Source organism: Lontra canadensis, unplaced genomic scaffold (assembly GCF_010015895.1).
Source record: "Lontra canadensis isolate GAN:19392208 unplaced genomic scaffold, GSC_riverotter_1.0 scaffold36, whole genome shotgun sequence".
NCBI lineage: Eukaryota > Metazoa > Chordata > Mammalia > Carnivora > Mustelidae > Lontra > Lontra canadensis.
In genome coordinates, this window is record NW_022631030.1 from 10,370,664 (window position 1) to 10,390,687 (window position 20,024).

Sequence of the window (20,024 nt, forward strand, 5' to 3'; positions counted from 1 at the left end):
TCCCCCCTTTCATGAGAGGCTCCTACAGCATGAAGCTGTGGTTGAAACTCACAGGATCAGGAGTTCATGAATACCTTAGGAAATGTTAAAGCTGGATTCCCTCTGTCCTCTAAGTAGGGCAATTACTAATGTGCAGGTTATACACTATGAAAAAGCACCAGTTAAGGGGTGAATTTGGCTTAGGCCTCATTGGACCAGAGAGGGTTGAAATTTACCCTCTTGAAATTCACAGGGAGACACCATATGGGCTACTTGCAGCCTTTCTCAAGTCCTATCATGACCTAGAGGTCACAATGGAGGCCAAGTTCAGCTAAGACTACAACCAATCACTTGGCCTTCATCTTTAGAAAGGGCTTGAAGGGATATCATACCTGCTTTGGAAGAAGTGCTAAGGGGTGATGCCAGCTAGGCGAAAAGAGTCAACTCTTTACTTCTAAAGAAGACCCAAGGATGAGCTCTTCCCTTCCTTCCCATCTCCTCTGAGTTCTCAATCCAGCCCTCACCCTGTCCTCCTCCATATTCCTAGCCTGAGTGTGGAACTACCTACTTGTCAGCCAGACAAGTAATATCATTGCATCAGAGACAGGTAGGTCATCACAGGAAAGCTCCCAGAAGAGTAATCCAGATAAAGGACAGAAAAACAGAAAATACTACTACTACCCAACATTGATTGAAACATTTATTTTATTCAAGGTATCATCCAAGTGCTTTATAGACTCTGTTTTGTTAATCCTCACAACTACCTGTGAAGGAATTTATCACATTATCTTCATTTTATAGACCAGGAAACTGAGGCTTAGGGAGATTGAATGGCTTGGCCAAGGTCCATAACTAATAGAAAGATGGTGAGACCAGTACTTGACCCAATGTCCGTTTTCAACCTTGCATCTCTATACAGACCTCCTCAGACAAAGACAGGGAAGTTCCAAAGCCCCTTCTTAGAGACAAGCAAGGAAACTGGCAGTCATCCTTGTATCTTCCCTTCTCAATCCACCACAAATCCAGAGGTCCAGAGGGTTTCAGCTCCCCTTCTACACGGTAGGTTGTATTTGAACAATTCAGATCAAGTGATGAAAATAATCTGATTAATTAATTGACTGATGGATGGGTGAGGGGGAGAAGGTAGATAGAGGAATCATGGCCCAAGGAATCCCCAGGACTCACCTCCAGACTTCATAAAGCAGATGAACTCTTTACCTGTCCTTGCCTTTCTGAATATAGTGCAACCGCCTTATTCATAAAAGAGATGTTTCAGCATGCTGACAGTCACTCTGAGCCTAGAACAATCCCAACACATTGGAGATGCCTAAAAAAAAAAAAAAAGAAGAAAAAAGAAAAAAGAAAAGGCAAAAGATTGCCTCAAGCTTTAGGACGTTCTATTGTTGAGGGCAGGGAGGGGGGTTACTAAACAGCTAAAAGTGGAAGGGACCAAGTACCCAAGGATGTGAACATAAAATCCCAAGGAGTGGATGTGACAGAGAAAGCAGAGATCTTTTCATTCCATCAAACACAGGGTTCTGCACCTGATAGTAAGTGCTCATAAAATTTGTCCCCCAACTTACTCTATCATCTGTTTGACTCCTCACAGAATATTCTTTGAGAAAGGAGTTGTAAAGATGCTCACCTTACAAATCTTTAGGAAGGAGAAAACTAAGACTTTGAGACATGGGTGACCTGGCCAAGGTCACATGGCTAATCAAGGACCCCACATTCCTTTCTCAGGAGTGGAGACATGGGCAGAGGAGAGGTGAAGGGAAACGTAGAGAGGAAGGGAGCTTTTCAACAAATAGTGCTGGGACAGCTGGATGTCTTCATGTAAAAGAATGAAGTTGGATCTCTACCTCACACCATATACAAAAATTAACTCAAAGTGGATCAAAGACTTGTCTCTCTCTTTTTTATAAAGATTTCATTTGTTTATTTGAGAGAGAGTGAGTGAGTGAAAGAGAGAAAGAGAGCATGAGTGGAGTGAGGGACAGAGGAAGAAGCAAAGTCCCCGCTGAGCAGGGAGTCCAATGCAGGGCTCAAACCTAGGACCCTGAGATCATGACCTGAGCCAAAGGCAGACACTTAACCAACTGAGCCACCTAGGCACCCCAAAAGGGATCAAAGATCTAAATGTAAGAGTTAAAAATAGAAAACTCTTAGAAGAAAATATGGGTATGAATCTTTGTGACCTTGGGTTAGACAATGGTTTCTTAGATATGACACCAAAACCACAAGCAACAAAAAAGAAAATGGGTAAATTGTGTATCATCACAATCAAAAACTTTTCAGCTTCAAGGGACACTGTCAAGAAGGTGAAGACAACCCACAGTATGGGATAACATTTTTGCAAATCGTTTATCTGATAAGGGACTTTTACATAAAAACTCTTATAACTCAGTAATAAAATGACAATCCACTTCAAAAATGAGCAAAAGGGGGCGCCTGGGTGGCTCAGTGGGTTAAAGCCTCCGCCTTCAGCTTGGGTCATGATCCCAGGACCCTGGGATCGAGCCCCACATCGGGCTCTCTGCTCGGCGGGGAGCCTGCTTCCTCCTCTCTCTCTGCCTGCCTCTCTGCCTACTTGTGATCTCTGTCTGTCAAATAAATAAATAAATAAAATCTTTAAAAAAAAATGAGCAAAAGATTTGGATAGACATTTTTCCAAAGAGGACATACAGTGGCTAATAAGCACATGATAAGATTCGCAGCAGCATCAGCACTCCTAAAATTTCAAATCAAAACCACAACGAGATACAGCTTCACATTCACTAGACTATCTAGAATCGAAAAAGACTGGTAATTACCAGTACTGCCAAGGATGTGGAGAAACTGAAACCCTCCTACACTTCTGGCAGTATTACACAATGGGGCAACCTGTTTGGGAGAGCCTGGCACTTCCTCAAAGAGTTGTCAGAGGGTTATGGAACTCAGAGAGTTCCACATAGAGTTATCAGGTCACCAGCAATTCCACTCCTAGATATAAACCGAAGAGACATGGAGACGTACATCCACCCAAAAATGTATACATGAGTGTTCAAAGAAGCATGATGCATAAGAGTCCAAAAAGCGAGGGGCACCTGGGTGGCTCAGTGGGTTAAGCCTCTGCCTTCAGCTCAGGTCATGATCTCAGGGTCCTGGGATCAAGCCCCGAATCGGGTTCTCTGCTCAGCGGGGAGTCTGCTTCCCCCTCTCTCTCTGCCTGCCTCTCTGCCTACTTGTGATCTCTGTCTCTCTCTCTCTCTCTCTCTCTGAGTCAAATAAATAAATAAAATATTTTTTTAAAAAGTCCAAAAAGCGGAAACAACCCAAATGTCCATCCACTGATGAACAAATAAACAAAATTTGGTGTATCTATAATGGAATATTATTCGGCAACAAAAGGAAATTGAGTATTATTACATACTACAGTAGGACAAGCCTTGGGAACATCATCCTAAGTGACAGAAGCCAGTTAAAAGGGACCACATGCTATCTATTTCCATTTATATGAATGGGATTCATTGGTCCAAAATGGACCAATCCTTAGACACAGAGTGTAGGTGAAATTAGTGGTTGGGCTGGGTTGAAAGGGGCCTTTGAGGGTGATGACTTAGAGTTGAAGGTGTTCTTTTTGGAGTGTTGAAAGTGTTCTAAAATTAATTATGATGGTTGTCCAAAATTGTGGATATACAAAAAACCATTGAATTACAGACTTTAATTCAGTGAATTTTATGGTGTTATGAATCCTCAATAAAGCTCTGTGAGTGCATCTTTAAGAGAGGGAGAGGGAAAAGGAAAAGGAGGGAGGGCGGGAGAGAGAAAGGGAGAACCTCATTTCCTAAGATCAAGGGCATCTGTGATGCCCTGGAATTGCAGATGAGTATGTGGGAGAGCATTTGTGTTTTCTGAGAAGGCCAGTGGCTTTCATCAGATTCTGCAAAGGGTCTGCATAATGCAGTCCTGCTCTCGGGCTGACCTGGAGTGGGAATCACGGGTGGGGGAAGGCACCCACTTCCCAGGCTGTCCAGCACGCACCTCCCCAGGGGGGCCTATCCCTTTCCAGTCCAGTCTACTTGAGCCCCTCTCCCCAGCTTCCCAGCGCACCTGGGCCACCCACCGCAGCCTGAGCCCGGCTCTGAGCCCTCCCAGCCCCTTCCTCTCTAGGACCCCTGCTCCAACGTCACCTCTCCCTCCAGGGCCGCTGTTCCATGTCTTGCAGCTGCCCCTTGCTCCAGCCATCAGCTGGGAGTCAGAACTCCTGGCTTCCAGCACTCCAAACTCTGAAGGCGGGGTGACCCAAAAGTAGGGTGACCACCGTCCTGGCTTAAGCCTGTCGTCCTTGTGCAATTATTGATCGCCACCTTGTACTCTCCACAGTATCCTGGTTTGTAAGAGCCATTTCATTGTCCCTTTACCTGAAGGGGAAATGGCCGTAGCTTCCAGGGGGTGGGGTGAGGAACACTTCAGGAGCCTCCCAGACCATCTCCTGCTTACAGGAAAGGTTCCTTTCTGTTCTGTTAAGATTTCAGCAGGAGAGGACACATCCATCCCTCAATGCTGGGGCAGCTCCGCCAATAACCTCACCACCCATGTCCACTGTCCCAGTGCAGGGGGCATCTCAGCACAAATCTTTTTCCAGGCGCTGGTGACATTCCTCCGCCTCCCATGTGCCCGCCGCCTTTTTGCTTGTCCCCAGACTGAAAGAAAAAAAAAAAGGACTTACCAAAAACAATCACTTATGGAGTGCCCATATTTGCCAGGCACTAGCAATATAAAGTAGAAAGGATGTGGCTTGTGATCTTCAGGAATGGAGAAGACTGGGAGCTGATGAAGGGCGGGAGAATGAAAATGTCAAGGAGTTGGGATTTTTCTAAGATTTTATTTATTTATTTATTTATTTGATAGAGGGAGACAAGAGAGCATGAACCAAGGAGGAGAGGGAGAAGCAGTCTCCCCGCTGAGCAGGGAGCCCCACGTGGGACTCCATCCCAGGACCCTGGGATCACGACCCCAGCCAAAGACAGACGCCTAATGGACTGAGCCACTCTGGTGCCCTCAGGGAGTCGTTTTTGAGTGAAGGAAATGCTGGCAAAGCTAAAGCCACCGACCGATACGTTCATTGCGCAAGGACCCTGCAGAGCCTGGGCCCTGGGAGTGGGCACCTCTTGGGAAGACCCTTTCCAGAAGAGCACTGAGGCTGGGGCCGGAGGGTGGGTGGGGGGATGGAGAAAAATCCCACTGAAACTCCTCCTCCTAGATGCAGGGGTGGGGCGCGGCAGGGCAGAGGGAAGGGGGCACATCCCTCTATTCCTGTAGCTGACCCTCTCTCAAATTGCATACCCAGGACCCTTCCCCAGATGTTATCCTTTTTAACTAAACTCACTTTCCTGCTCCAAAGAGAAAGGAAAAAACTCTTGGCTCTCTGAAGGGGCCTCCAGCGAAGAAGGGCATGCTTTGTACTTTGTCTTGGGAATCTTTTTCTTTTTTCTTTTTATTTTTTTTTAAGATTTTATTTATTTATTTGAGAGAGATCACAAGCAGGTAGAAAAGCAGGCAGAGAGAGAGGGGGAAGCAGGCTCCCCGCTGAGCAGAGAGCCCGATGCGGGGCTCGTTCCCAGGACCCTGAGATCATGACCTGAGCCGAAGGTAGAGGCTTTAACCCACTGAGCCCCTCTTTTCTTTTTTAAATAGTATTTAGCACTGTTTTGACGGGAATTTATTAAGCATTTTCTACAAGCCAAACCTGTGCTAGGCACCCGGGGTGTAGGTCAAGAATAAGACAGACAGATAGACAGATAGACAAGCGTCTCCGCCCAGTGGGGTAGTTGTTAACCATGAAGTCCAAAGCTGGCCCAGGACTAAGAATGCACTGAGACGATGCTTTCCTGGTCTGGACACCTCGGTGTTAACGACAACCTTTCCGTTGGCCCAGAAGGACAGTGGGAGCAGTATTCTGCTTAAAAACAGAACTTCTAGAATCAGACGCATGTTCAAATCTCAGTTCTGTATCCCCTCAGGCAAGATCTTTCATCTCCATCCCATTGCTCATACTTCGTCGTGTGATGTAGGTAATGCCTTCTGCCTTGCGGACGTGTGGAGGGCCCAGGGGGTTAGTGACTGTAAGACACTTAGCACAGTGTCTGGTGTTGGGGGGGGGGGGTCCTCATTAAATGGAGCCAGTGACAGTCTCTGGGAACGGGAGGTTCCTACTCCCGTGAGCTGAGGGTCCGGCCGCCCGTCGACATGACCGTGTATTCCCAGACAGTGTTTGCTAAACTTGGCCGAGTCTAAGAATCGCTGTGGGAGCTTTTTTAAAAGATACTCCCAACCCAAACCAACACTGCAGGCATGGGGCCTGGGAATTTGCATTTTTTAGAAGTCTCCAGGTTGGCAAAGGACGCCCCTCAGCTCTAGCCTCCTGCTTCTGTTTTCCAAAGCTCCTGTTGGGAGAGCGGATGTTCGGGGCTGTGGTGAGCCCATCCTGCACCCCTGGTGCCAGCCCTCCTTCTCTCCACCCTGGGACTGAGCTTCCCGTCCAACCTTGCCCTCCGGGGGCTGCGTGTGGTGGGTCCCTTCCAAGGGAGGCCGTCGTAAAGCTCCCGTTGAAAGGCAAGACAGACAGGAGAGGTCAAAGTTCACACAAGCTGCACTGCCTTCTGTTTCATTTACAAGTGGCAGTCACCTCATTAAACCCAGTCCCCCTCCCTCCCTCCCTTCCCCCTCGCCCCACAGCCCAGCCCACACATGCCCATGGCTGCCCCTCCTCCTTTTGGCCCTGGCCAGGCGTCAACACAGACGTTTCGTTGGAGAACAAGCTGTTTGTCCAGAGGCCAGCAGGTGACTTTCTGGCCGGTGTTCCCTGAGACCCCGGGTGGTGAAGCCGAGACCTGAAGGAGGGGCTTTAGACAGACCCAGGGGCCTTGGGGTGTGGACAGAAGCTAAAGTGGGGGGAGGCACTTGTGAGTCCTAAGTTGGGGGAGGGCCTGGCCCATCTGAGGACCAGAGGGAAAGAGAGCGGGGTGCCCGCAAGGGACGGGAACAAGGTGAGGGTCCCAACAGGTGAGCAGGATCCGGGCAAGTCTCCTCCAGACGTGGGGAAAATTCCAGACCATCTGAGGAAGACTGAAGGCTTCTGAGGAAGTGGGGTGATAACGAGGCTAGATGTACCCCGTCCTTCTTTCTAGTCTTCAGGCCAGAGTGTTAGCCGTGGAGGGAGCCCAGCTTTGAAGTGAGCCCTCGGGATAGCCCCTGAAATCCCAGCCTACGGAACCCCCTCCTCCCCATACCTCCGACCCCTCCACTGCCAGCAGGATGCTCAGGCTGTGCGACTCCAGGACTCAGGGCGGCGTTGGTGACAGCCCTTAGGTGGTGGGGCGGTGTCAGTATTTCTACGCAGGAGGGGTCCAGGGGAGGCCGAGGGTGAGGGTGTTTGTGGAGCAGCGTATTTGTACCAGGGTTGTTTATGTGGGTTTGGAACTGGTGGAGATTATCAGGGGCTAAAGCCGCCCCGCCCCCCAGCCCCCAGCTTCAGGGTGTCAGGGAGAAGAGCACCGTCCATACAGCTTTCTCTGGGAAGGGCGTCCCAGCTCGGACAGACTGACAGAGGTGAGGGCAGTGCGCCTGCCTTTGGCTCCTGGGGAAAGGGGAGGCTGGCGAGAAGATGTGGACCAGGCCGCCACCCAGAGGAGGGAAGGGCATTCACACAGAGGAAAGAGACCCAGGAGACGGAAAATGAGCTGGAAGAGGCAGAGAGCGAGCCACAGGGGGAAAGACCCAAGTCTGAAGAGAAGGAAGGACTGCAAAGGAAACACCAGAGGGATGAACACATACAAAGGCTAAGAGAGGGACAGACAGAGGAAGAGAGGGGGATCCAGAGGGACCCCAGCAGAAGTACACCAGGGGCAGAGCAACAGGGGATGGACAGCCTGACTCTGCTATGAGAATTCTTGACCTGGATCCTGGGGGTCAGGACAGAGGGCTGTGACCTTCCATCAATGCCTTCCTCTCCCGTTCTCCCCACTGGAACCCTAGAGGCAGCTTCAAGCCGCCCCATCCTCCCCGTGAGCTTTGAGGGGCAGATGGAGACGCCCCGGGGAAAGGCCGGCTGGGACGCTGGGTCTGCGATCAGTCCACCCGAAGCCTGCCTCCAGGGCCTTTGTGGGGTATCAGGAACCAGAGCTCCTGGGAAGTACAAGAAGGACCCTAAGAGCTGCCAGTCCAACAGACCCTTCTAGGCTCCTTGCAGGACCACCGGGAGCGCAGGTGGGGCTGATTGGGGACGTCGGATGCAAGAAGAGCCATGTTCTTCTTCAGTCACCCGTTGACAGCATCACCAAGGGACCTCAGCCCCATCTCCCACATGCTGACCCACGGCAGCCCCTGCCCTACCCACCACAAGGGGGATTCCGCAGCCTCTGTCCCCTTGACTCCCCCAAGGGGTCCAACCTTAGAGTCCAAGCTCAGGGACTCAGGCCCGCACTTCTTCCCCAGCCCTGCCCCTTCCTGCCCCAGGCCCTGCCCTCGGGCTACACCAAACTGCTTGCAGACCTAGCTCTGAACCTGCCCTCTCCCCTCAGGATGCCCTTTCCCCCCTGCACTGGCAATTACGCCCAGGCTGCACCTGCTCTTCCCGGGGGTCTCATAATACCCTGTCTGCGTCGCCCACACCATCCAAACTGTGGACTCAGGGCTGGGGAGCATCGTGTGTGCCTCCACCACTGCCCAGGAGAGCCCGGGCCCAGGAGGTGTCGGTGGGTAGATGTGGGGGACTACGGATGATAAGTCACAGCTCACCATTTCCCTGGGAATGGCTCCCACTTCGTCCCTGGCTTTCCAGCTGGAGGGCAAACCCGGGTGTGGGGTGTAACTCACTCTCCTTTCGCCTCTGTCCAGCTTCAGACCGTTGTGGGGAAGAGGAGTGGCTCTGGGGACCTGCCAGCATTCGGGTCACTCACCCAGAGCTCATGGGCCGCGGGGAGGTTCCAGGTCCACCCGGGGCATCACTCCTTTCCAGGAACTGCAAGGTCAGAGAGGCTCCCTCCCCTTCCCCGTACCCCAAACCCTGGTCTGGAGCCCCTCCAGGCTGATCTCGGGACAGGCCAGAGGAGAGCATGGAATTGCAGAGCTGGCAGAGAAGGCATGTGTCCTTGGAAAACACTGGGGCAGTCCATGGAGGCAGACAGCAGGCCAGATGCAGGTTTCCTTTTGAGAGAGTGCCCACATTCCCCCTGTATGCCAGCACGTTGGGAGAGACACTGTCTGAGGCTGCTGCCCAGGGAGGTGGCCCACCATGCCCAGCCCCTGGGGACAGTTACCTGGCCTGATGCCTTTGGAATGAGCTGGGCTGAGGCCCAGGGCCTAGAACCTCGGTCCCCAGACGTTCCCCCACAGCAACTCGAGCTTGGCAAGCCCTAGCTGGATTAAGGTGTCAGGCCATAGAGCCCGGGAGGACTTGGGGACTGGGGAGATGTGGCCTGAGGTTTTTCTGCCCCTCTCTGGTTGGGGCTCAGCTCCCACAGAGGCTCGATCTCCTCCCAAGACAGGACCAAGCGGGATTCTAGGGGTCACCCAGCTACCCCCATCCATGAGGACACCTCCCATCAGCTCACACACCTCCCAAGTGGCCTCCAGCACTTGGCAGGCTGGTTGGCATCTGCTCAGTAAGAAACCAAGAGGGGAAGACAGGGAGGGCAGACACTGACCAACGCCCCAACAGTTGCTGTCACCAGCTTCACCTTGAAGCTCGTCCCTATCCTCATCCCCACTAGGACAAGCTCTCCAGAGAAACTTAGTGCCTTGCCTCGAGCAGGTGGCAGGCAGGGGCTGGGGAGAGATGCAAGTTGCCAAGTCCAGGTCTGGGGAGGCAGGACAGGGACGGAGCCCCCGGCAGGAAGCAGCCTGTGCCCAATGAGGGGCAGGTGCATACAAAGGTTGCTGTGTCCTCCCCCTAGCAGGCCCTGGACCTTACTCTTCCAGACCTATCTTTCCCAGGTGTCTTGAGCTGCCTGGCCTGGTCAGCGATTGCTGGGACAGGACACCAGCACTGACAGCTCTTGTCACAGCCCTCCCAGACCTTATTCATGCTGCAGAGGTGAGGACAGCTTAATTCCCTGACCCAGACACAGGGCGGCTTGCCAATAGTTGTGAAGCCGCTGCTGACCCCTGCCCCTCCCTCCCAAAATGGTGGGCACAGGGACAAAGCCTCTGGTGTCCCTCACGCCCCAGGCTTCCCCCCTCTGATCTCCCTCCCCCTCTACCTCCCCTCACCCTCTCGCTGCTGCAAATACAGACTCTGGTGGCAGGTAAATTGCCCAGGGATGAGTGATGTTGGGCACTGGGCTCGGGAGGGCTGGGGTTGGGGGAGAAAACTCTGACAGAGCAACTTCAACCCTCCCCCACCCGGATTTGGGGCCAGGGTGTGCTGGCCCTGGTGTGCTGGGTTTCTGACCCTCAGGTCAGGAACCAAAGGGCCCTGGCTTCATGTGAACACCTTTGAACCACTCCACACTCCTCAGGGAACCCATGCCCCTCCAAAGCTGCAGAGGCTGTGTCCTCCCACACACCTGCGCACTTCCGGCGGCGGCTGAGGTCGGCCATATTCTGGTCTCTAATTCCATCTCCAGTGGACAACCCCGTCCGGGGACCACCTGTGTTCTGCCCTGCCCCTAAGGTGATCTCCTGAGTGGCTGTGGAGGCCCCTCACATGGGTTCCTGGGGCCTGACTGCTCAGGCATTTCCTGGTAGCCCCCAAGGTCTCCGCACATCCAGCTTGGACTTCCAATCTCTGTCCGCGGTGGGAGAGGACCCGTCTCCTGCTCCCTTGCTACTTCTCTGCCAACTGTAGTAAGCATAGCATAGTTGGGGCAGTTTTCACTCCCCGGAGACTCTAGGAAAACCTACTAATGGCCCAGAGATCCTAACACAAGACCTACGTCTTCACCAGAAACATTGTTGGAAATCTAAGACAGCATCTGAAGTCGGGCAGGAATGATGGGTAAGAAGGTGGACTCAAATCTCAGCCCCTCACTTCTGGTCCATGGGCAAGTTACTTCCCTTGATTTCCCGGTTTCTAAGATACCTGCTGAGGGGAAGTATTCGGAGGATTTAAGATCACCCAAAGGGAACACACAGCTGCTGGGACCCTGTGAGAGCTCATGATAAGCTAGTGGCTGCGGCTCTGATTGGAATGGCTGATCACTCACCACCAAGACAGTGGCGGATGCCACCATCCTTCTGGAAGGCTCTGCCTCCAATGCTAGGCAAGACTCCTAATTGAGGGGCGCCTGGGTGACTCATTTGGTTAAGCGACTGCCTTTGGCTCGGGTCGTGATGCCGGCCGGAGTCCTGGGATCAAGCCCCACGTCAGCCTCCCTGCTCTGCAGAGAACCTGCTTCTCCCTCTCCCTCTGTCTGCCACTCCCCCTGCTTGTGCTCTCTCTCTCTCTGTCAAATACATAAATAAAATCTTAAAAAAAAAAAAAAAAGAGGGGGCGCCTGGGTGGCTCAGTGGGTTAAAGCCTCTGCTTTCTGCTCAGGTCATGATCTCAGGGTCCTGGGATCGAGCCCTGCTTCGGGCTCTCTGCTCAGCAGGGAGACTGCTTCCTCCTCTCTCTCTCTCTGCCTGTCTTTCTACCTACTTGTCTGTCAAATAAATAAATAAAATCTTAAAAAAAAAAAAGACTCCTAAATTGGATCCAAATATTAAGTTTTTCCTCTGCCCTCTCTGAGACACAGAAGCTTCTCAGGCAGGAACTGTGTGGGGCAAGGGGACAGGGTGGTATTTCTTCTCCCAAATCAGACTCGGGGTCCTGCAACTAGGAGGGGTCTCAGAGACTGTCTTCATCAGACACTGAGATCATAGGCTTTGTCTCACCTTGCCCATTTTACAGGTGAGGACACTGAGGCCCAGAGAGAATGTGATACAGCTAAGCTCATGGTCCAAGTACACACACAGCTTGCTCTCTTCTTGGGGCAGCCTCCATCCCCGGGGTATCCGGGAAGGGACTTCTCTGTTGATGTCTAGGACCCCTGGTCCCTGGGGATATCCCAGGGATCTATTCCTCGCAAGGAGGCTTACTGGGGGTAGCTTTTATATTTTGGGGGGCTAATTTACTATTACTGGGGGCTTTATTTTTAAGATTTTATTTATTTGAGAGAGTAAGAGAGCTCGAGCATGGGGGTAGGATAGAGGGAGAAGCAGCCTCCCCACTGAGCAGGGAACCCAATGCAGGGCTTAATCCCAGGACCTGGAGATCATGACCTGAGACGAAGACAGAGGCTAAACCTGATTGAGCCACCGAGGTGTCCCTACTGGGCTTTAAATGACCTAATATAAGTAAGAGGTCCTGGGTAGGCAACAAGCATTGAATGTTGCAGCTACTGTTACAAGTGGGTTTCTGAAACTCCCAGTAGGAGAAAGGAAAGAATGATAAGCCTTGCGTTTGATCGCAGACCCTCTGTCTTGCTTTCTTTCCCTCTTTGGCTTTTCTTCCCCAGGCCAGAGAAGTAGGGGAATAGGGAATATCTGGTTTATAACTCCAGAGTGGGGGGGGGACCCACACAGGGAAACTTCTGGAAAATTCTGTAACTTTAGACAGGAAAAAGGCCAGACTCCAGGGCTGGGCCAGGATGAGCTGGCAGCTTTTCAGGACTGCCTGGAGAAGGCCCTGGTGTGTGTGTGTGTGTGTGTGTGTGTGTGTGTGTGTGTGTATGTGTGTCTGTGTGTGTGTGCTCACAACTCAGAGGAGAGCAAGGAGCTCAAGGGGGCCAGTGGCTATCTCCTCCTGCCTGTCCTTCCGTCTTCCTCTTGCCTCCCTCCCTGTTCCTCTCCTCTCTCTTCCCCAGCAGGGAGGTAGGCATGGTCAGGAGCCAGAGAGCCACCTGCAGCGCCTGCCGGGAATATAGTTAAAGGTAGAGCCCCTCTGGGTCCTGGGACTCCAGGTACTCAAGGGAAATGCTCTTCTCTGACTTTCCTTCCGGAGATCATTACCACATGCTCTGTAGAATCAACTACAAACCAAGTAGGTGGGTTTAGGCCCCATCCTAGGTGCCCCACAGTCCCTCTTTGCCCCCCAGAGAGGGCATGTGAACAGGCCCAGGACACACTGGGAAAGGCAGGCTGAGGCCCACATCCAGGACACAGGTTTGGGACAGGAAGCACGGAGCAGCCCCGAGGCTTGGGCAGAGACCTGGCCCCACACAAGAGAGAGATGAAAGGGGCGCCAAGAGAAGCTGGCGTCTTCCTGTCTTCCTGGGGAAGCCTGAGATGGGAAAGGAGATTGTCTCCAGCAGGCCTCCCCCTCGATCCTCACCTCCTGCTCCCTGCCTGACCTCATGGCTCACATCAAAGTGGGGATCTCTTCCCCTGGCCCTCCTCCCTGAATGGGTCCAGGCCATCCCGCCCGGGTCCTGGGAGCTGCTGATGGACAGGCGGTAATCTCTCCCAGAGTGCTGAAGGCAGCCTTGGTGCACACAGCCTCTGCGGGCAGAGCTGGCCTTTGCCGTCTCTCTGTACAGGGAGGCTGCCGACCCCTGGTTCCACGGCCCGCCCCCCTTCTCTTGCAGCTGTCCCTGGACAGACTGTGCAGGCAAAAGGGGGCGCACAGTCGGCTCTGATGCTGGGGTCCACAGGCCCACGGATGCAGACGGAAGGCACTGGTGGGGCCAGGGCCCTGGCGACTCCTAAGTCAGGGTCAGGAAGGCTGTGGGGGAAGAAGGGGTGAGGCCTGCTCTGGAGGCACTTATCCCCCAGGAAGAACGGAGGAGGGAAGAGCAGCAACAGTGGTCACTCATATGGCTGGTGCACTTAAGGCTGCCGAACTTGTTACCTTCCTTTCCCCTCCTATTTATCAAATAATAGTTCATCAGCCTGTTTTTATTAATCAGAATCATACATAACTATCTATCAATGCTTCTGATCAACAAAGAGATTGCAACTGTTTACCACATTGAGCCAGAATAAAATCAGCCAAGACCTAAGAACTAAGCGAAGAACTTAGCTAGCAAAGCTCTGCAACCGCGGGGTGGGAACATGTGTCTTTCCAGCAGGTGTTTTGGTAGCTGAGAACAGCTTGGCTATACGTTCTACGTTTCTGTAAGGAACCTGTCGTGCTTTTATAACTGAGTGTTTATGAATCAAATTCGATTTCAAACTCATGAGGGGAGCCCAAATCATGGTCTCCCTCTGCTTACCTCTCTCCACCAGAAGATGGAAACCTCCAGATTTTCCACTTTAAAAAAGTAGGGCACCGAGATTTACAAGGTTAGGGTAACCAAAGCCAGGCTTATCACAGCGTAGAAAAAGACAGCAAGACTTCTGGAGGATACGTGATCTTGATTAAAACCTGTTCCTACTGGTAGCTCGGAGGAGGAGGAATAAAATGTGGGAGACTGCTGCCATCTGGTGTCCAAATCAGAAACTGCAGTTATTTCTCCACAACATTAATACTGTAACAAAACTAAATTGTATTCTGTGAAATTATCTATATTTGACCCAGCATACTTCCAAAAACGGAAATTTACCACAACAGTTCCATGGGGGAAAGAATAACCTTTCCAATAAATGGTGCTGGGGCAACTGGCTGCCCCTATGCCAAGTTGGACACCTGCCTTATATCATATACAAAAATTAACTTAAAACGGATCGTAGACCTAAAGGCAAGAACTAAACGAGAAAACTATTAGAAGAAAATATAGGAGGAAATTTCCAGGACTTTGGACTAGACAATGTTTTCTTATATAAAAAACCAGAAGGGGGCGCCTGGGTGGCTCAGTGGGTTAAAGCCTCTGCCTTCGGCTCAGGTCATGATCCGGTCCTGGGATCAAGCCCCAAATCAAGCTGTTTGCTCAGCAGAAAGTCTGCTTCCTCCTCTATCTCTGCCTGCCTCTCTGCCTACTTGTGATCTCTGTCTGTTAAATAAATAAATAAATAAATAAAATCTTTTATTAAATAATTAATTAATTAATTAATAAAAAACCAGAGGGCCACCTGGGTGGCTCAGTGGGTTAAAGCCTCTGCCTTCAGCTTGGATATGATCCCAGAGTCCTGGGATCAAGCCCCGCATCGGGCTCTCTGCTCGGCGGGGAGCCTGCTTCCCCCTCTCTCTCTGCCTGCCTCTCTGCCTACTTGTGATCTCTGTCAAATAAATAAAATCTTAAAAAAAAAAAAAAAAAAAAAAACAGAAACACACCCAACAAAAAGAAAAACAGATTGGACTACATTAAAAAAAAAACTTCTGTGTTGCAGACAGCATAATCAAGAAAGTGAAAAGACAACGGAAGGCAATAAGATACCTACAGTAATGTATCTGATCAAGGATTGGTATCCAGAATATATAAAGAACTCTCACAACTTAATTTTTAAAAAGGACAAATATCCAATTGTAAAATGGGCAACATGTTTGAATAGATATTTCTTCAAACAAAATATAGAAATGGCTGATAAACACATGAAAAGATGCTCGGTGTCATTAGCCATCAGCAAATTGCAAATCAAATCCACAATGATAAAGCCAACATAGGGAAACAACCTAAGTGTCTATCAGTAGATGAATGGATCCAGAAAATGTAGTGTGCACAGACAGTGGAATATTACCCAGCCATTAAAAAAAAGAGAAAAGTTTGCCTTCTGCAACAACGTGGATGGAATTCAGGGTGTTATGCTAAGGAAATGAACCAGACAGAAAAAGGCAACTGTATGATCTCACTGACATGTGGACCCTAAAACAAAACAAAACAAGAGCTCAGAGATACAGAGAATAGACTGGCCAGGGTTGGGGGGGTGTGAGATATGTGAAAGGGGCCAAAAGGTACCAAACTTCCAGTGATAAAATAAATAAGGCCTAGGGATGTCACATATATATCATGAGTAAAACTGGCTTATCTGGAAGTTGCTAAGAGAGTAGATCTTAAAAGCTCTCATCACAAAAAAATTTGTGATTATATATGGTGATGGCTATGGTGATCATTTTGCAGTGTATACAAAAATCGGATCAGTATGTTGTACATCTGAAAATAATATAATGTGAAATGTCAATGATACTTCAATAGTATTTTATTTTTAAGATTTTATTTATTTGAGAGAAACAGCACGAGCATGAGCTGGGGAAGGATAAGAGGGAGAAGCAGACTCCCCATTGAGCAGAGAGCCCGATGTGGGACTCGATCTGAGGACCCTGAGATCATGACCTGAGCCGAAGGCAGACACTTAGCCAGCTGAGCCACCCATGTGCCCCTCTACTTCAATTAAAAAAAAAAAAAAAAAAAAACATGGGAAATTGCTTCATATCCACAATGATCAGAAAGCCAATAATAACAAGTGTTGGTGAGACCCTGGAACCTTCATACATGGTTGCTGGGAATGCAAAATGGTACAACCACTTTGCAATACAGCCTTGGCCACTGCACAAGCATTAAGCAGAGTTACCCATGACCCAACAACTCCACTAGGTGTGTACATACCTCCTGGGCAGGTACCCAAGAAAAATGAAAACGTACATAAATGTTTGTTTCGTTGTAGCCAGAAAGTGAAAAACTCATTAACTGATAAACGGATAGACAAAAATTGGTATATTTATACCATGGAATATTATTCAGCAATAAAAAGAAATGAAGTACTGATTTCTGCTACGACATGGATGAGCCCCAAGAACATTATGTTGAGTGGAAAAAGCCAGGCACAAAAGATCCTAGATAACATGATTTTATTTATAGGAAGTATCCAAGATAGGCAAATCTATAGAGACAGAAAATAGATTAGTGGTTGGCATGGCTGGGTATGAGTGGGAATGTGGAGCGACTGCTAAATGGGCATAAGGTTTCTTTTTGTAAGCGTGAAAATTTTCTAAAATTAGGTTAGATGGTTGTCTGATTCTGTGAATATAAAACCATTGGATTATACACTTTAGATGGATATTACAGTATGTGAACTCAATGTCAAAAAATGTTTTTCAAATGGCAAACTAAACCTGTTTCAACGTAGTATATTACAGGAACTGGGCTCTTACAGTGTGTCAGGAACTATTCTGGGAATTAAATACAAATTCAGCTAATCCTTAAAATATATAATACTGGTACTCTCGTTAAACTCATTTTGCAGGTGAGTGAACTGAGGCTCAGATAAGTTAAATAAGTTACCCACTGTCATAGCAAATAAACAGCTGAGTCAGAATGTGTACCCTGAGCCCATCTGGCTCCAGAGACTGAGAATGCCCGCCCCCATCCCACCCCCAGCGCTACAGCTGCCTCTGGTCGGTAGTCACTTTCGGAGGGTTTACAAGTATAGGGCTTGGGGGCTGGAGACAGACATTCGGTGCCTGCCCATGAGAAGGTCACAGCTTGGGGGAGGGCAGATATAATTAGAGGAAATGATGAAGATGCTCTGCGGTCAGGGCTCAACGATGAAGACAGGCACACGCTCACCGTGCTTCGGGAGCACTGGGTAACGACCGTCCTTTGGTCCTCCCTTGGTGGATGCGTGAAGTGTAACAGCACTCACTTGGGACTGGGAGGGTTACCCCAAAACTGTTCCTTCCCTATTTATTGCCTACCCACCTCATCTAATTGGTTGCTCAGACTTTCTGGGAGTCGTCTTAGATTCAACCTCCACGCCATACTCCATCACTTGTACCCACTGGACTTCCTCTGAGCTGCATTTCTTTTTTTCTTTCTTCCTGAGCTTCATTTTAAACCTGTCTAGTCCACTCATCTCCAATCCTGTCCCAGCTTATCTGGGCCCCTCACGAGTCTCCCTACTTGTATGTTTATTGCCCCGCAAGACATTCTGCACACAGCCATCGAGGAGTCCCAGAGAGTGAGCTGGGAAGAGGCAAAGAGCACCCCCGTTGTGAGAATGGGAATTAGTTGGCAGGGCAGGTGGGGGGGCTGTTGAAGAGGTGATATGAACAGCATGGGGCTTCTGACTGTCGAGGCATCTAGGATGGGGTGTGGTGGGTATGGGCATGCTGGTGGGGACTAGATGGCATGAGTTACCGGTGTGTGTAGGCTGTTGATAGAGCTCCCTGACTGCGTCTACACGGCAAGTGAAAAGATCCAGGAAAGGAGAGCTTCCCTGTACTGTGTGACGACCACGCCTGATGACAATCCGTCCTCAACTCCGTGGACTGTAGCAGGTGGGAGTGTGCTCAGTGGGAGGCGAGGGAGGACGTGAACAGAAATATCTCAAGGTCGCTTGCCTTAAGGCCCCTAAGGCACCAGGGCATGGGGGCATCTATACAGGGAGCCACCAAGGCTGTCACTCCCTGGGGCACAGAAAGGCAAAGGGATCTGAAGGGGGGGTGGGTTAGAAAGGAAACTCAATTGTTGCAAGGAATTTGCCAGGCCTTTGTTCTTAGTCCGTGGGAGGAAGCCCCTGAATCCAGTTTCCCAAACCATAGGTGTGGCTTTGTTACTTCTGATGGGTCCCGATGGTTGGCATCAACAGGGACTCTATGGCCTCCCAGGTCGTTTCAGGATGGGGCTGGCCTTGCCAAACGATCACCCAGGTGATTGGAGGTCGGGGCGTGGAGATGGAGAGAGGAACTAGACTGAGTTCAGTCATCTGGCCAGTGAGCTGATCAATCACGCTGAAGGATGAATCCCAAAAAAAACTCAGCATGGGAGGTGCCTGGGTGGCTCAGTGGGTTAAAGTCTCTGCCTTCAGCTCGGGTCATGACCTCGGGGTCCTGGGATCGAGCCCCACATCAAGGCTCTCTGCTCAGCAGGGAGCCTGCTTCCTCCTCCCTCCCTCTCTCTCTTTGCCTACTTGTGATCTCTGTCAAGTAAATAAATAAAATCTTAAAAAACAAACAAAAAAACAAACCTCAGCGTGTAAGCTTGAGCCACCTCCCTGGCTGGTGACACACACCAGAGTGTGAAGAGTGTGCTGTGTCCCAAGGGAGGGACAGGGTAGCTTTAAGTCTGGGACCTTCCCAGACCTCACCCTTTCTTCCTTTTGGCTGCTCCTGATTTCTACCCTGTGATTGCTGTTAATAAAACGGCCAGTGTAGCACTTTCCTGAGTTCTGGGAGTCGTTCCAGTGAATTACTAATCCTGAGGGGAGAGCGGGAATCCCATAATTTGTAGCTACTTAGCAATGGGGTTCAGGAAATGCTACCCCAAAATATGGTACCTTGGCACACTGAGTATTTTAAGCTGAAGAAGTTTGAGAAAATGGCAAACAGGAAGATGACTTGGACCTCTTCACCGCACCCCCCAATCCTTCTTCTCTGAAACAGATCACACCTTCCCGAGAGGTGCCATCTTTATACCAGAGGAAAGGAGAATCTCCTTTGTGCACAGACAATGGGATGTCAAGAAGAATCCTAATAGGCTTTGCTAAGTTTCCCTCAATGTACAATTACCCCACACTCCTTCTTAACTTACCACATTCCATGACTGTCCACTCCTCATCACACCCAGCACAAAAATACACAAGTCTGGGTGGCTCGGTGGGTGGAGCATCTGACTCTTGATCTCAGCTCGGGTCTTGATCTCAGGGTTGTGAGTTCAAGCCCTGCTTTGGACCTCACGCTGGGCATGGAGACTACTAAAAAACAAAAAACCCCAAAAGCACACAAGTCTGTTTTTTGGGGGGGGTCTTTTGAAGACCCCTATGCCATGTAAAACTTGTATCACATAAATTTGTATGTTTACCTCCTGTTCTTCTATCAGTTTAATGTTTAGAGCCAGTCAGGGTAGAGGGTTTGAAAGAGGACTTCAGCAACACACACACACCCCCCCACCCCCTGTCTGTACTTCTGGATTCTTTCCAGCTTATCTCTCAACTCAGGCAAAGGACCCTGGGGGCAAAGCATCCCTTGATAGGAACGGAGACTACCCCCTCCAGCAGCAGTAACAACTGTCCTGATACCACCAAGACCCCACATGATTGACACCGAGACAACAATCAACCTGACCTTCACCGCCCACCCTTATGGACCCACCGACCTTTGTCCCACATATTCCTCCTGTAAACCTGGCCGTATTTTCCGCACTTCAGAGACAGTCTCTGTGACTTGAGTCCGCTGTCTTCCCAGCGTTGGCCTCACGGACATAAACCCG